The sequence below is a fragment of the Gobio gobio genome (genome assembly GCF_949357685.1).
Source record: "Gobio gobio genome assembly, chromosome: 10".
In the NCBI taxonomy this organism is placed as follows: domain Eukaryota; kingdom Metazoa; phylum Chordata; class Actinopteri; order Cypriniformes; family Gobionidae; genus Gobio; species Gobio gobio.
In genome coordinates, this window is record NC_137116.1 from 4,340,261 (window position 1) to 4,354,457 (window position 14,197).

The 14,197-nt window shown below is 39.7% G+C and overlaps 1 protein-coding gene across 1 annotated transcript in view; it reads left to right on the top strand.

Moving 5' to 3' along the window:
• bmp1a (bone morphogenetic protein 1a) overlaps positions 1-14,197 on the top strand; it is a 158,037-nt gene that overhangs the window by 74,819 nt on the left and 69,021 nt on the right. The gene's annotated exons all lie outside the window — the stretch shown is intronic.

Sequence of the window (14,197 nt, forward strand, 5' to 3'; positions counted from 1 at the left end):
GAAAATAATCAGTATTCATGACGTCATAGTTACTTCATAAAGAAATTGTCGTTTTCTTTTTTTAAATAAAAGCAGCTATGGTACACACCACATTTATCAGAAGTGTAGTTTAAAATGATATATGGTCAAAGAATAGGCATATTCAACAAAATAGATTTTTTATTTAGGTGACCACAAGACAACGACAAAAACCTTTTACATGCAAAGGTGACAAAATTTTGAAAAGACAAAATTTTGAAAAGAAGAAAAAATATATTGTCATTTTACTTATCTAGTAAATGCATCTTGATTTAAGAATGTTTAGATATTTAGATTAGGAAAAAAGACAAAAATACTAAGAAGAAATTTTTTTGCAGTACGATTGCGTTTAGATGAATAGCCTATATAAGAAATGTAGGCTATTAAAAACAGAAAGACATATTGTTTCAGTCTTAAAGGCCGCGGAAACAGGCAGGTTTCGTTAAGCATGTCAATCCATTCCGAACATTCTTGGTTGGTTTGCTTCTTTATTGATTCAAGTAAAGATACAATTTAAACAAAACGAAATTCACTTTAAAAAAATGGCTTTCTGCATAACAAAACGTAATGAAGTCAAAATCATGTCTGATCCATGTCCCCCGACATATTGGGCATCTTAGTCTTATTATGTAGTGATCTTGCTCAAGCAAGCTGTTCACTTTTTTAACATAGATGAAATAATATATATTTTTTAATATAGTAGAGCCCTGCACGGGCCTCAAAACTAAGCCCTAGCCCGGCCCGTGTCCGACAGCTCATCAAAATGATCAGCCCGACTGGATCCCGTGTTTTTTTTTATCCTCCCTATTACACATTACTTACAGCCATTAAAATATGTCAGTTTTGTTTTTAATGTCAAAGTAGTTATATTTCGTTTTGTTTCTTTATTAAGTTTATTTAGAAAAATATTTGAAGCATTTTGTTGCTTGTTAAATTAAAGTTTTTGTTATTTAAAGTGACGACCAAGCGGCCCTGGCCGACAGTGAGTTAACCCAACACTTTAGCCTCTCAAATCAACACTTGACTTCTCTTGCTTATAAAATCCATATAAACACTTAAAGCATCGTTTAAACGTTTAGCCTACTATCACCACCATCACAATAAAAATAATTTTTGACAAGATGAGGCAGGCAGATCGCAACGGCGCGCGCAAACGAAACGGGCTACACAATCTAAACAAATAATAAATAAAAAAAACATGGTTGTCTTGCCTACCTCTCCGTGAAATGAATATAAATCCGATCTTCAATTCCCGCGCTATATGCACATTTAACGGAGTTCATGTCAACGAAAGCAACAGATATGAGCATTTTATTCATCAGCTCATTTCAACATCAAAGACCGCATTATGAGAACGAGCGACCTGAACACTGGTAAGAGCCTTTAGTCTCATTAGTTTTAATGAAGATGGTTGTGTTTTTGAACATCTCAGACTTGGCTTATTTTCAGTATCACTTGCGGCAGTTTGCGTGTTGGCTTGCTTTACTCATTTGTGGATGCGTGTTGCATAGCACCGTCCTCTAAACACTGCGCGAGTCAGTCTTGACAGTTGCGGACTCGCGATATCATGGTCTCATGTTGTTTCCACCAGCGCAGCATATCTCATTGTTTCTTTTAATTCTTGAATGTCTAAAATATAAAATGAAGGAGAAGCCTAAAAAGGCCCGAAGCCCGGCCCGCGTTTGAGGTATGACGGGACAATTGGCCCGAAGCCCGGCCCTATAGGGGTGTAAAAAAGTCGGGGCCGTCGGGCTTGGGCAGAAATGCAGGGCTCTATAATATAAGCTACTATTTAAACATAAATATGAAACTAAATAGGCTATACGTTTTCTTTAACCCTCTGGTCGACGAAAGCGGCGGCACGTTCTGATGGATTTTTTTCCTCATGACAGCGGGAAAAACTCACTTTAGCCTACTGCATAATTTTTTGGCCATACTGTGCTTGTGAGACATAATTATAAATTATAGGCTAGATTGTCTACTTTTATTTGTATACATGCTCACAATTACGACAGTGGTCGTCAGTAAGTGCCATTAATGCGCATTGTATGTCACAAATCCTGCGGAGTCACTTCGTCGTCGTATTAACGGATTAGATTAGATTTACCGGTAGTAAGATTAAAGTGTGTACACAGTCCCGCCGCTGGCCGTTTTGATGCCCTAAGCGTGATCACTTAGAGTCATTTAGGTAGAGAGAGCATTTTCTTGTGGTGCCCTACGCATCGCGTGTGATGCATGGTGGGAGCGGCAGCACTGTGTGTATGTCTGTAGCCTAATGGTCTTCGATAAGGGCATTTCTCTCTCTGACTCCTCTTTCTTTTCTCCTTTTGGACCCCATCAGAGACAGGGTTTTCGGCCTGCACTCTGTATTCTTTATCAAAAAACGGTCCATTTGATTCTCAACTGCTTGGGGGGGCTAAACCGGGGCTATTCAAAATTCGGACGGGGCTTTAGCCCCCCCTAGCCCCGGTGTAGCGCCGTCACTGCTTCCTACAATTAGGGATGTCTGACGCAAAACTGACGTTTCGGCGCTTTGTCGAGATCCCAAAGCGCAGATGTTTCGAAACACTGCTCCGAACTGTGATTCGACAAACCCGTGTCACGTGACTATGGCTAAAGGAAGCTTCAAGTGTTTCATCAGGTGGCGCCTGTGGAAACTTTTGTTTGAAAGGGGCGTGAACAAACCACACAGTCACACATCTGTATAAACCTAATTACCCATAGTTTAAAAGTGAAGTTAATCCATCTTCATCTCGTGAGTTTTTGTGAGAGGAGAGAGATTTTGTGATAGCGCTGATTTAGTGATAGCAGGGATTTTCCCTCATTTGTATGTACTTGCTAAAAATATTTGTGCATGCCAGCAACAAGTGTCCTTGTGAGAGGATTTTTTCAAAGGCTGGAGAAATTATATGTAAAAAAAGAAGTCGGCTAAGTCCTTCAACAGCAGAGCAAATCATATTTTTGATTAAAAATGTTATGTAACAAATGTGACACATTGTGGCTTTATTTATTTTATTAATGTTCATTGTTCATGACCAAAAAAACCTATAGTTATTCACAATGAGGAGGCTACAGGTACAAAAACAAGATTGTGTAGTTGTCAGACAGATGTTAAAAACATTTGTTTTTTTTACATGGATCATTACCATTGCTGTACCTCTTCTAGCCACAACTCTTCTTCTAAGTTTTTAGTGTATTTCTGTGGCAGAATTACAGCGCCACATACTGGTCTGGCATGTATACTACATCGTTTTGAGTCGGTTTCAGTGGTTTTGTGTGTACGCAGATATTTCTTGAGACGAGGGGAAAAAAAGATCAAATAGGGAAAGCTCTGGCTTCGTGTGGATGTGGCCTAAGTTTGCCCTACTCAAACCAATATTTTTTTGAGCATTAGGGTACAGTGTATGCTGGCATTATGTAAATGTGTTACATGTTTACGTAGGTTTGTAGCAGGAAGGGAGACTGGAATTGCTGACGACTCGTTACGGCAGTGCAGAATCGATTCTTCCTTTTAAAGGACAATCACTTTGATCTTTAAATCTTTGCAGACCTTTTACATTCACAAACAGCTATATTACACACTGCATGAAAGGTTATATTGGAAAAAGCATAATAGAGGCACTCTGATTTATTCGCGCTCAGGCTTCTTATTAGTTTTTCTCAGGGTGACCTTTGAATGTGGCATCAGCAGTTTGAGGTGGGCATGGCTATCTGAGCATCTCTCTCCTCTTACACTCTTTCTGCTGAGCTTTCACAACGCCGCTATTGTGCTTCTTGCGTGCCTGTCAGTTGTTCGAAGAGTAATCCGAGCCAGTGGGTTTTGGTGTGTGTGGAAAGGTTCGGTGAAGACATCATCTAGCTTCAGTTCTGTTTGATGATCCGATCTCTGTTGCCAGCTTAATGTAATTAACTTCCTGTTTCTTCTCATGCCTCTGTGACCCTAAAGGTGGGCGGTAGGACAAAACCTCATGGCATGATTATGTTTCACAGCAACTGTAGATACATGTCTAAAAGTATCTTACTTAAAAGCATCATTACTCCAGTCTTCAGTGTCACATGATCCTTCAGAAATCATTCTAATATGCTGATCTGCTGCTCAAGAAACATTTATATCAATGTTGAAAACAGTTGTGTGGCTTAATATTTTCGTGGAAACTGATTCTTTGATGAATAGAAAGTTCAATTATTATTATTTTTTTAAATAGAACTCTTTTATAACACTATACATGTCTTTACTTTTAATCAATTTAATATGTCCTTGCTGAATTAAAGCAACAATTTCTTTCAAAAGAAAAAAATCTTACTGACAAACATTTGAATGGTAGTGTTATCACAAATTATTTTTTATAATATTAATGTATGAGGTGGCGAGGGGGGGCTTTTACCCCACAGACACATGGGGTAAAACCAGCATGGGGCAAAAGGCTTATAATTTAGCTAAAATAATATGTTTTTAATAATGTTTAAGTTAATACTTGTACTAAGTTCATACTAGTTTATTTTGTTCAATATACTGTCATTAAAATATATGTATATGTATAAAAATTCTGAAAGCATTGAATAAGATCCCATAATAATGTAATATAGCTTTACAGTAGTGACAAATAAATATGATAATAAATGATATGATATGATTTAATATCATATTTTTAAATATGATGGTTTCATTATAAATATGGGTATTATCTCTAAGGTGGACACTCAACTTAATATATGATATATACCATCTGAATCTAAGCATGTCACGTCAACAAATGAAAAAGTCAGCCGGCTGTTTATTATCATGTTAATAATTGTGCCTTTTACCCCAAATACCTTACTTTTACATATTCTTCCATTATTGAAAAAACACCTTACACCTCAAAATATAGTCAATAATTTTAGCGATTCTCATTTAATTCCAAACTCTCTAATATATATATAAAAAACCATTAAATATTAGATCAAATAAGTGCAGAATCAACTTCGCTCTGTACTCTGTCCGCGATCACGTCAAGGATCAGCCAAATTTCCACGTGCATTGTCAAAATCGGTTGTTATGAAAAGTGCTGAGCTGAATTTTTGTGGTTTAAAAGAGAATAAAGTCAAATGTGCCTTTTACCCCTGTGCACCTTTAGCCCTGTTGTTATCCTATCTATCGTGGTATAGATTTATCAGAATCTCTACTGTTAGACATATTTCTACTGCCGCTCAGAATAATACCACCATACTGCCAGTACCATGTGATGGAGCCAATAAATTTGGCCATGGGTTTAAAGATTAGGCTTTATTCAGCTTTCCACCAGATTTACTTTTACTGTGCCACAGAGAAAAAGAGAAACCGCATGTGTGCCGTTTTTGGTTTTTGAGGGTCCAGCATTGTGAGTTCAGCCTTGATCCTCATAGAAGTTTAGTTTGACACAGCAACAGCTCAAATATAGACAGGTAACAGTAAATATAAGTGAAATTTGTTCAGAAAAGATCATTACTACCACCATTTAAGCTCTGCTCTCTATATATACACGACACGAGGAAATGAGCTTTGAATTGGGGGTGTATTTTAGGCTTTGATCTTAAGATACTTAACTGAATTATGACGTTATTAATGTAGCTTACGCATTTTTATTTGTCTTTAAAAGACACTAATGCCAACTGTTTTATCTTACGTGTCTGAACTGTGCCCTGGTGGACTGACTGACCTCTTTTTTTCATCCTCAAATGAACACACACACACACAATTCATTTCTGTTGATGACGTCTGTGAAACCACACAGAGTTATCCTGTCATTTAGCAAAGTGTACTCTGTTATCACTGTGGCTCTGACAAAAAAAAAAATGGCTAGCTTTTTTTGCTATTTGAGAACTCAGTTTCATTTTCAGTTGTTTTTCTGCAGTTCACCTGTTTCTGGAATATTTTGTTGCCATTTCTTTTCAGCTGTAGCAAATTCCAAGAGAAAACTATTCCAAATGCAGTTTTACCACACTTTTTTTTATGCTAATGCTAATCTAGACTACAATTTAAACTGTAACCTCCAATTTTCAACCCGCTTTGGGTTAATTTTTGTGTAAATGAATATTGTTTAGTCGTTCTCCGTGTTTCCTAGACCGAGAAATTCTCGTTTATTTGTCAGCAAAAGTCAGCCGGAAAACTACAGAATATCCTTCTGCATTTTTGTATTCCTGCCCATGGACAGTCGGATTGACAGAGGGTTAATAACAGAACAGTTATTGTAAGGGTAGGTTTATCACTGAAAATGGTGTTGTAGTTTGTCTGCTCTTTAAACAGCATTATGGTTTAAAAAGGAACACTATGGCAACAGACTTACCTTTACGCAATGGCGTTTTGCTTCGGGCGGAACTGACAGAACGACAGTTTCTTTCAGATTTTTACCCCCTCTGTTTGGCCTAAAACAATTTGTTTGTGGTCATCCAGGTTTAAATGTTGACTAAAAGGCTATTCAGATTTTCCGTTGCACCTTTCTCTCTATATTTACGATTCTTTGCAGCCTTTAGCCACTGGCTACAACATACTGGATCCTTTACTGGAAACCGGAAGTAACTCGTTCCCACTAAACATTTACTCTTTGAATTCTTGCACCCAGGAACAATACAAGTCTATAACTAAAAGTTTGCTTAGAAATATTTCCTACTAAAGCAAGGTGGTATTTGACTCTGGCAAGCATATCCATAGCAGACAGGTGGGAGTGGCCTTGGATGACATCATGGCCAGTGCATTATGGGTGTTGAAGTTTTCCTATTTGGCAAAAGGGAAACAACAGACTTTTTTTCTGTTTTCAGGTAGCACTGATTTAAATTTTATTTCGCCTTTCTACTGTTTAGGCTGCCAAGTTTTATTGAAAGCCTATTTTGTCAGTGGACTGAATCTCAGTTTGCAAATTTCTAGAAGTATGTACTTCACTGGTGTTGAAAAAGTACATACTTTTAACAAATATTAACATGTATTAACAAAGCCCTCATGCTGTAAATGTAACTTTAAATGTAAGTTATCTGGAAAGTCATTAACGTTTTAAATATTTAAAATGTTTAGATACAAACTAATTGGCACAAATTTTGTTTTACACTACTGTTTAAAAGTTTGGGATCAGAAAATATTTTGTTAAATATATTACAGGGGTCCTGTAATGCCCCTTTTTACAAGATGTAAAATAAGTCTCTGATGTCCCCAGAGAGTGTATGTGACATTTTAACTCAAAATACCCCACAGATAATATTTATAGCATGTTAAAATTGTCACTTTTTTAGGGTGAGCAAAAACGCACCGTATCCCTTTAAATGCAAATGAGCTGGTGCCTCCGGCCCCCTTTCAAGAAGAGGACAGAGCTTCAAGAGCTCGTGTTAGCAGCTCCAATTACCTCTGATAATCTATAAATCGCTGGTGTGGGAACTGTTGTAAGATGCCTTCAGAGCCAGAGAATATCTGCTGCATGAAGATAGAACAGGTATAGTTTAGTTTAATTACGGTTATAACTTGTTGTCACTTGTTTTGCTTGAGCAGACTCTCAAATGTGCTCTAATACAACTTTTCTACCTCTCCGGACAACTCCGCTAACCTCTTCTCAACATGGCCTTTGTTGCGTGTTGCCGGGTGATGTCACTAACCTGTGAAGAAGCTCATTGTAGTCCATACCAGCCGTTTGTTGTAGTCCTTAAAAGCAATTTTTTTTAAAGAAAATATCTCACTTTGCTTTGAACTTTGAGCATCATAACTTTGCTGATGTTGTTTATGTTCAAACAACAACATTACACACTAACTAAAGTTAAAAAAGTGAAATCGTAACCAACCACCCCTTTCATACTTTTATTCAGCAAAGATTAATTCAATTGGTCAAAAGTGACAGCATGTTACAAAAGATTTTTAGTTCTAAAAAATGCTGTTCTTTCGTAAGTTCTATTCTTCAAAGAATCCTGAAAAAAATTGTATCATAGTTTCCACAAAATAGTAAGCAACACAACTGTTTTCAACATTGATAATAATCAGAAATGTTTCTTGAGCAGCGAATCATCAGATTAGAATGATTTCTGAAGGATCATGTGACACTGAAGACTGGAGTAAAATTCACCTTTGATCACAGGAATAAATTACATTTCTATTTCTTTTGTATCACAATTTTCAAATAGACAACAGTTCTTTTAAATTGAAATAATATTTCACAATATTAGTTTTTACCGTATTTTTTATTAAAATAAATTCAGCCTTGGTGAGCAGAAGAGACATAGATTATCTAATAATTTCTACATGCTATTTTTAAAGTACTATAATTTTATACACACTAATCCTCATCTCACATACTACAGTATATTGGGATTTAGCCTATATCTTCTCTTGAAGGTAAAAGTAGAAAATGTTATATAGAAGGAAAATAAATGCCAGCTGTAGATCGAGATGCCACGGATCTCCCTACAAAGGCTCTGCTAATGGGATTGTAGAATGTTATTCCCATTTCATGTGTTTATCAAAAGTTTTTCCTGACTAGTTTTGACAGCCTACAGCCAACATTCCCCCAGAGTACGGGTAACATGAGTCGAGGCACACGCAAACGCAGGTTTACACAGTCTCTATATGAGAACCATCTGTTTCCTCTTCTTTTGTTCTCGTTTTCCCCCTCTCACTCCCTTCTGTTCTCTTCTGGCCTCCGTATCACTTTTTTGAACAAATTGCAGTTTTGTTAATACTTGTAGGATTACAGGTTCCAGTTTAAAGTTCATGTTCCAGTTCCAAATGATGTTTATAGTTTCAGGGATATTAGGAATATGACATTGACTTTATATTAACATATCATTTATTAAAATCAAGTGGCAAGTTGTTGTTTGTCATTTTGTTGGGGTTTTTTTTAAGCGTTGCTTCAAAAAGAAGAACTACAATAATACATTAAAGGGATAGTTCACCCAAAAATGAAATTCCTCTCATTAATTCCTCACCCTCACGTCATTCCGAACCCGTAAGACCTTCGTTCATCTTCAGAACATAAATGAAGATATTTTTGATGAAATCCGAGAGCTTTCTGACCCCTCCATAGACAGCAATTTTATTAACACTTTCAAGGTCCAGAAAGGTAGTAAAAATAAGGTAGTATTGTTAAAATAGTCCATGTGACTCCAGTGGTTCAACCTAAATTTTACGAAGCAACGAGAATAATTTTTCTGCGCAAAAAACATGGTTATGAACAGAAATAACGACTTTATTCAACAATTTCTTCAAGCCGGTGTTGACGTAGTGCACGTTTAAAGAGCATATCTGTGTAGCTTCATGCAACTTGAAGTTGTTTGGTAATTGTGTTCAGGTTTTTTTGCCTCCTTGCTTAATTGAATGAGTCTGTTGTCAAGCCATGTACGGCTCTCGTTTAGTTTAACATAAATAGATGAAGAGAAAAAGAGGGAGAGACTTCACTGAAATTTAGCAGATAATGTTCTTTGATAGTCACATTCGAACAGTCCTGTTTTGCATAATCACTTTAGCTCACATCATAAAAACAAAAGGTATAATAATAGCTTCCTGACCAATCAAACTCCTGTTAGTTATAGTCCTCCCATTTATACAGTAGTTTAAATATTAAACTGCAATTATATATAAAATATTTTGCTACAAACAGACATAGCATTTAAGCAACATTATGATTGTGCTGATTTTAATGTGTTTTTAATTTGGCCATTAAAGGTGCAGTGAGCAATTTCTAAGAATCATTGTTGAATAGTCATAATATTTGAAATCAACCCAAACAAACACACCCTGTCTTCATTGCTCCGCCCCAAAAATGCATAAACACACAATGTACGAATTGATGTCTCTTTATCATAGCTGAAGCAAAGCAAAATAAAGCTTTGCGAAGCATACAGAACACAAGCAAGAGTTGGTTGTTAGTCGCCAGCAGAATAAACTTAAAACCAATGTTACTCGCGTATGGAGCAGAAATAACACAACCTGCGTCTGTTTTCAGGCATTCTCGCTTAGGTCTCTCTAGCTCTGGGAAGCTTTTCTAATATTAATGTGGGTCCTAAAGCACTTACCTGATCATAACCCTTCTTGTTCCAGTGATATTCCTCTGACCTTTTCTATTTTGTAATGTCTCTCAGCTATCTATCTTTCAACAGAATCAAAAACAAAATCTCCCTCTTACTCACTCTCTCTCCTCCCCCATCATGAGTGTACACGCCCACTACCTCTGATTGGCTGCAAGTTTGTTGTGGTGCTCGGTCCGATCCACTTTCAACAGCATTTTTCAGAAAACGCTTACTGCACCGATTTGTACAAAAATTATGTTACAGTTAAGGCCCCAATATACTTTACAATATACTGGTGTGATGTTATTTCGAACAAAATCAGGCCAAAACCAATTTTTATTGGAGTGTTTCCGGGAGTTGCCAAAGTAAACACTATCAAACTACCGTTAGTCCGTGGTGATGACAAAATAAGTAGGTGTGGTTCTGAGGCTCCGCCTTCTTTTTACGTGGAAATCTGTTCTTAAAGGGGTACTTCAGCGCAGGGAAGTACTGTGTATTTGGGATTGTGTATTTAAACTGGGTCTTTTATGTAGTAGAAATGTGAAATTATTTTTGAATTTGGTGCCTTCTAGACTGAGAAAAGACAGGAAAAAAAATTTGTCTCGTGGATGAAAGACAACAACTCCCAGAATGCACTTGCTTCGCTGCCCTACGAGGCCACTCCCAAAACAACGGCTACTGGTTATCACTTGCCCACCATGACACCGCCCCCACCGTAGTTTTGATTTTCATATAGTAATACAATCATTTTGTTCAGTTATAGAATAGACACTACAATTAAAAACTGAACGTGTCTTTTCAATAAAGTGTGGCGAAAGGCACGGCACAGACGCAGCAGGAGTCAGATTTCATTCATCACGAGAGCGAAGAGCTGAGCAGAGCTGAGGTAAGCACGGCAGTATTTCACGACGTGTGTCCAGTCCATAGACTGCAAAAAAATATGGACGTATAGTGTCCGTGACGTTACCCATAGGATTCTGATGAGCCGTTCTGAAGCGGCAAAGAATGGACAAGATGGCCGTTGGCATCTTGGCAGCGTGTCATCGCACGTCACTCCCGGATAACAGAAAATGGGCAAAAAGTAGGGACGTGGGCGGAGCTGAAGTGATGCGATGACTATCAGATAGCAGATAAATGGCTATCCACCTGTCACTCGAAGTGGCCACGCCCTTAATTATGCAGCACTTTAATCAGGGTTCCTACACAATTTTCATTTCAAAATTCCATACTTTTCCAGACTCAAATTTCCAGACTTCCCTACAGATTTTTCCGACCATATTCAACTTGTTCTGATAAATTGTTTTAAAATTCAACTGCTAACAAGTATGTTACATTCTAAAGATTTAGTATTGGCGTTTTTGCCTTTTATTAGGATAGGAAAGTAGCTAGACAGGAAGTAAGGTGGGAGAGTGAGGGGCGGGATTGGGAAAAGTCCATGAGGCAGGACTCGAACTCGGGTCTCCCGGAGCACAACATGGCGACGTACTTACCTATAATAATGCTATTGGTGTAAGTATGTTACACTCTGAGTCAAAACCTCTATGTAGGTTATCATGTTAAATTTGTAAATTTGAAAATTGTAGCTACTGTTGCTTGTACAAGTCAATTTAACACCAAACCCAGTCAAGTTCAAAGCACAGCATTTTATTAAAACTGCAATGCTAAATCAGTGCAATGTTATTCATATTTGTAATTTTGTACATTTAAATTAGAGATGCACCGATTGATCGGCCAGGGATCGGAATTGGTCGATTTTCTGCATGTTCAGTCTCACGTGTCTCTAATTTTGAGCCGATCCGTCTACATGCGGCTGTGAGCACGAGCACGAGCGCGGCTGCGACGTTGATGTCATGAACGAACGAAATGACTTGAAAAAAGATTTGTTCATTTTGCTGAACGAGATTCAAAGAGCCGAGTCAGTAAATTGATCCGAACTTCCCACTACTATTTTGGCCTAGCATATGGCTTACAATTGCCACCTCCCCCATGTTGGAGATGTCAAATGATTTGACATAAAGTTTGCAAATAGCTTTCTTTGTAAATTTTATATCTTTGGCTAACCAGGCTTTATATTTAGGATCGGCAAGCCAGCCCTCGGAAAACTTGCATTTTCCCATTTTGTTTGCCGTGAAGTCCACACTCAAATGTAAAAATCAAGCACAACGTTCCAGGTGTTTTTAGTCAAGCAGTTTGAGGTAGGGGCGTTGTGATGGCAACTGCCGCCTAACAACCTAACAACCAATCACTGCAGACCTAAACTCCAGCAGATCAAGTGTAAAAACGATCGGCAGCGCTGGCAGACTGATCCAAACGCCATGAAAAAAAAAACAATTGTATATATTATATATTTATTATATACATTTAGAAATTCTTAATTTTATTTTTAGAAAACTAAATAGGGACAATAGTCTGGAAACATAAATATTTTTCCATACTCTGATTTATTTTTTCCATACTTTTCCAGACCTGGAAATTACTCAAATCAAATTCCATACTTTTCCAAACCCCGTAGGAACCCTGTTTAATGCTTAATATAATGTAAACGAATGAGTTATAAAAAAAATTCACCCCCCTCACAGTTGTCATGAAGGGCAAAATTAGCCGTACAGACCAAAACGTCTCGGTTACGTATGGTAACCCTCGTTCCCTGAAGGAGGGAACGGAGACGTACGTCGGTAATAACCGACGAATTGGGATCACTTCAGAGAGCCCCTATCAGCTTCGAGAACTTAAGAACAGGCCAATGAACAATTGGCGTGCGAGATTTGCATCTCGCGCTCCGCCCCGCGCCGCGGGTATAAACAGGAAGCGAGAGCATCGCACTGACGTTTTTCACTGAGGAGCCTAACCAGAGACCGGCCAGGCAGTGATGGAAGGAACTGTGGCGACGGGACGTACGTCTCCGTTCCCTCCTTCAGGGAACGAGGGTTACCATACGTAACCGAGACGTTCCCTTTCAGTCGGTCACTACGACGTACGTCGGTAATAACCGACGAATTGGGATCCCTATGGAAAACGCCACAGTTACTACCACTTCCAGCGCCCAGCGAGAGCCCCTCAGACCCCGTTCTGAAGCGGGCGGGAAGATTCACGCCAGAAGAGTCATACTGCTGTTCCGCAAGACCCATTCAGCAGACTTGATTGGATAACGCTGGGAAAGCGTGCCCGAAGGACGCTGCGGGAGCCACATCATGCCCGGAGGGAGTTACCATGTGGAGAGAACACGTATGGGCTGGCCGTGGGCAGCACAACATACGGAAGTCCCAGGGGAGGCCCCGGCCTAATGCAGGCGGGGGACGACACCGTACTGAGACGGCAGAGAACTCTGCCAAGGGAAAGACACGAGCTCGCTGTAGGGAGCTGTACCGTGGAAAATACACGTATGGGACCGCCGTAGGGGTCACGCCATACGGAACCCAGCCTGACACAAGTTCCACCAATGCATACGAGTGCCAGACCTGGCGTCGGACGCTCCGCAACATCCGACTGCCGAGGGGTGCGGAGGACTCAACAGGGTTCGCCAATCCTGGGGAACTCGACTGGAGAAATAAGCGCACGTATCCGTTCCAGGGGAAGGGAATGGCGCAGCAAGCCGACACTAGAACGGGCACTTCAGTGAAGCTGACTATGGGAAGCGAGCACACGAGAAGCCACCGGCTCTACACGCAGGCTATAAAACCTAGCGAACGTGTTGGGTGTCGCCCAGCCCGCAGCTCTACAATGTCTGTCAGCGAGGCGCCACGAGCCAGCGCCCAGGAAGAAGCTACACCCCTGGTGGAGTGAGCTCTAACCCCGAGCGGGCAGGGCACGTCTTGGGATTCATACGCCAAGACGATGGCATCCACTATCCAGTGGGCCAACCTCTGCTTGGAGACAGCCTTTCCCTTCTGCTGTCCTCCGAAACAGACGAAGAGCTGCTCTGAGGTCCTGAAGCTTTGCGTTCTGTCCACGTAAGTCCGGAGAGCACGGACGGGACAGAGCAAAGCTAGGGCTGGGTCTGCCTCCTCCGAAGGCAGCGCTTGCAGGCTCACCACTTGGTCCCGGAAGGGAGTAGTGGGAACCTTGGGCACATATCCAGGCCGGGGTCTCAGGGTCACCTGAGAATCACCCGGCCCGAATTCCAGGCACGATTCGTCGACCGAAAATGCCTGCAGGTCCCCTACCCTCTTAACTGAGGCCA